This window comes from Rutidosis leptorrhynchoides, chromosome 8 (assembly GCF_046630445.1).
Source record: "Rutidosis leptorrhynchoides isolate AG116_Rl617_1_P2 chromosome 8, CSIRO_AGI_Rlap_v1, whole genome shotgun sequence".
Lineage (NCBI taxonomy): Eukaryota > Viridiplantae > Streptophyta > Magnoliopsida > Asterales > Asteraceae > Rutidosis > Rutidosis leptorrhynchoides.
Window position 1 is genome coordinate 86247284 of NC_092340.1, and position 4555 is coordinate 86251838.

The 4555-nt window shown below is 35.2% G+C and overlaps 1 pseudogene; it reads right to left on the reverse strand.

Moving 5' to 3' along the window:
* Window positions 1-414: 414 nt before the first annotated feature.
* Window positions 415-2669, reverse strand: LOC139863589 (serine/threonine-protein kinase STY13-like; annotated as a pseudogene).
* Between the last annotated feature and the right edge of the window lie 1886 nt (window positions 2670-4555).

Consider the following 4555-nt stretch of genomic DNA (forward strand, 5'->3'; position numbering starts at 1 on the left):
TACAAGTGTAGATTAAAACCCAAAATTACACTAAATTTACAACACTATCATTATTGACTTTCTACAATACCGAATAGGCGAATATCAGTACCTTCATCGTAACCAAACAACTATCTTTGTGAAATCGCAAAAAGAACACATATGTCCTGGAAAACTAGCAAACACGGTATAAAAAACCGTCCAGGAGAATAGTTTTGTTCCTGCATTATAGCGTTGCAGCTTGTTGAATCCTCGCTTGTTACAAACTCGTGTTCTTCCAGTATACTCAAACAAACAGCAGTTGTTTACAATCGAAGCCATATACCATGGTTCTAATGCATATGAAAACTAACTGATTGATCAACTCCATCAAAACTCAAAAGCTAACACGATGTCCTAATACTTCGACACTTTTGCTCTTTTTTCTTCTATTTTTTAACTGTATACAGACGTATGTTCCAAGTTTTTTCTTCCACCATTTCGCGTTAACCAGCACTGATAACAGGAGAAATACCTTTAGGGTTGTTTTCCACTGTTGCTCTTGGCGTACCCTCAATTTTTTTGGAACTGCGAAATATTATTAACAAACACAACCACACCCTCCTAGAAAGACACTAGGAAGGGGGCAAAAACGATTACAATGGCTTAACAAGCCATGAGTTCCAACTACAATTACATTTGCTTCTACTAAAAAAAAAAAAATAATTCAATTAAAAGAAAAATTTCTTATGGAATCGAACAAAATATCTTTTTTCAATCTAGGCGGACCATAAAGCACCGAATTACGAAATCTCCAAATATGCCACCGACAATAATCGTCTGTTTTTTGCGATTAAAGTACTTGTACTTACCAGGTGAATCGGGTGAAAAAACAGCAATTTGAGAAGCAAAAATCCGAGATGGGATAGCAGTGGGCCTGGGCTTGGGCCCAGGAGGGAAGTTGGCAGATGAGTAATGATGAAGCATTTGTATAATTTGACTGAAATGAGGTTGAAAATTTGGATCTTCTTTCCAACAAGATGTTACAATTAATGCTAGATCCTCCGGGAGATCCTCAGCACTCGGCCCCACATTCTGTAGAACAAAATCAATCGAAACCAACGACTGAGATTGACTTAATCAGAGTTTGAAGAACTCGGAATTACTAAGCGAGTACTCGGTTTTTGCAACTCAGCGAGTGTTCGGTAAAAACTCAGTCAAACTCGGTCAAAACTCAGTCAAAACTTGGGATTACTCTGATAGTTAGTCAAAACTCGGTCAAAATTATTCAAAGTCAAACTTGGTCAACATCCGAGTACTTCCTGAGTTGTAGAGTACTCCCTAAAAAGTCCCGACCGAATACTCACCGAGTAGTAGTGACTTTTGCAACCTTGTATTTCATCACGTCGAATATATTTTCAAATCATTATGGCTTTTTAGTACATCGGTGATCATTATTTCTCACATATTTATACGTGGGAAAAAGCACAGCTAACATGTCAAATCGAGTCGAGTTAGGCTAACCCAAACACTTACTGTCCGTTTTTAACACCTCTTATAGAATAAGTTGTACATATACATATACATAAACATATAGTATATGTATTACGGAGTATTAGATTTTTTATATCGCTAATTAGTAGATTGTTCAAAACTTTCCACCTATTTTTGCTTTAGCTTAAGCATTTGACATTACCCATCTGACGGTGTTGATTTGGATCCAATCAAAATGAATATTGAACATTTTTAGATCAGTAGTCAGACACATCAAAGAAACTTTATACTGAGTTTCAATCCTTTTTTTTATATATTATATACGCCATCATGCTTCTCACCTATGTATTATGTTTTACGAATTCAGAACAAAATGATTGGAAAATGACACGTATTACACACCTTAAAAGCAGCAGTGTAGGCTGCTTGAAGATTTGACATGCCTCAAAAGGTAACTTATTGTGTGTTAGTTCCTGTTTCTGCAGTCATCATTTCTGTTAATGACTCTTCTCTCGCTAAACCAAAATCAGCTGTTAGTAACAAGTCCTCCGAAAATAACAATATTACGAAAATTAATGATCCCGTGTTAGTATAAGCATTTCAGTATCGGGTTTACTCCTGGGCAGCAGTTGGGAGCGGGTTATGCAACTGTTGGAGATGAACACGTAGGTGGTTAAGTCCCCCGGGTGATCCCGTACTGTTGTTAAAAAAACATCTACAACTATAAGCTACCATTCTCAACTACAATTTACAAATATAAGCTACCATTTGCATCGCTAAATAATTTAGTTTTATCAAACACACCCGTAGTATGATTACGGATCATAAAAGAAATTTGCCTGGTTTTGAAGTATCGATGAATGATCCCGTGTGAGTGTAAGCATTCCATTGCACGGGCTATATCAAAAGCAAAACTTATAGCAACACGTGTATCCAAAGACGTAGGCCGAATATTCACCAAGTATTTCCTTAAAGTTCCACCAGTAAGAAGTTCGGTTACTATGACCATCACTGGTTCCTTACATGCTCCGATAAACTGAGCGTACATCCATCGTTATTGGATTTTGACATTAAATATAAAATCTTATTGCTTTGATCAGAATTCAACAAAATAACTTCACTAAGTTTTTGTGTTGCACTTCAGTTAACATTGCAACTTCTCTCACAAATAGTCCTTCAACCTTCGCAATGTTCTAAGGCGTATCGCCTTTGTTAACAATCTTGTTGCTTTTATATCTGAACAAAATCCACAAAATTAACAACAGAATAATGAGCTTTAACCACTCTACTAATGCAATTAAGTAACAAGCAGATGCAATAAGCTCAACAACATGATATGAATATTACCAACTAATTACAAGTCTATATAAAATTTAAAAAAAAAATAAACTAAGCTTTTTAAAACAAATGAAGATGTAATTGACTTACTTGACCTCATAGACTTTAGGATCAATAAACCATTTTGATTCCAAACTAAAATCACCTCCACACAATAAATCTCATTAACCTTGTAACTCATGTGGTACTTGTCTAACGCTCTTAGCGAGAGGTCAGGAGTTCGACTCCCGTGGGGTACAACATTGCGCACAAAGGCTGCCCTTAACCGTTGAATTAAGCTTAATGATGAGTTTGGAGATTGCGGAGTGCACGCTCGTTCGAGTTAATTCAATAAGGTCTTGGAAATTACATCTTTTGATGAAAGGTAACCATGAATGGTTACATCATTTCATGAAGAGTGATGTCATTTCCTAAATGATGTGAACGAAAGGTTGCGTCTTTTCGTTGAAGGGTTACATCCTTTGGTTGAAAGGTTGCGTACTTTCACTCGCACCTTTTCGCTTCCTATAAATATAGGAATATGTTTTTGCTTTCATTTTAACAAACAGAAAAACACACATACTCTCTAACAATTTGATCAGTGATTTCATTGCCAAAAATACTGATTGCGTTCTTGTCTTATCCCTGTAAAGATTTCGTGCAACCGAGGCAATCGTAGGGTCGAAATACTTTATAGAGAAAGTGAACACACGATTCAAGAACGAATCCGGCAGTCAATTCATACCCAATTTCTAACAAATCTATAAAGTATTTTGGGATAATCATGATGGTGAATCGTTAAAGAGATTTCTAAATATGTGGAAACGAAAAGGCTGGTTCGTATGAAGGAGTTTCAGAACGTTTGACAGGATATTGGCCTGGTGAGATTCATTAACAATTGAATAATACTGCAAAAAGGTACGCCTTTTCTACTCATATTAATGGTATGGATTTCTTAATATGGATTCAAGAATGAAATATAGCTTTAAATGTATATACCATGAATCGTGTGCCTTAAATTCATAAATATATACTCATAAGTACGCGTTTCAAATATGTGTCTGAGATATCATGTACGAAGCGGTGGATTACGGTTCTGAATATACTACTCCGTATATATATTTTTCACGAATCTTACATTTACGGATTGAAATATATCATGTTATTTGAAAAATATATATGGTTGCTACATGTACGTTTTATCAGAGAAATTAATATCAAATTTGTGACAATTCTCGTGAATTTGACGGTTACTGCTTTTCTCTAGTTTATTGTACATGTTAGTATCCTATGCCATGAATTGCATGTTATTATATATTTATAATAATGATTCGCGAACAAGTATGGTGGAATTAAAAGGGGTGAATTAATATGATGGGTGATGTTCATTTAACAGGTAACCATCATGGATATATTAATTCATGTAAGTATCGAAATATGTATGGATGGATGCCATACTTGGAATATGATACTAATCCACCGTTTTGTTCCTGGGCAACAATCCTTTGTGGATAATATTTAAATTGTTATCCTCAATTGCGATTGAAACCGCTTAAATACATGGAGGATTATTTTAATCATATCTAAAACTATATTTCCTGGAAAATGCAAAATATTATGAGATAAAATATGTTGATGTTGTCGATAACCAACAATGTGAAGACCCGTCCTAATCCATCCGAACAAAGTCCATATCGATTATAAACGATTCACAACAGTTGATTACATCGCGAGGTACTTGACCTCTATATGATACATTTTACAAACATTGCATTCATTTTTGAAA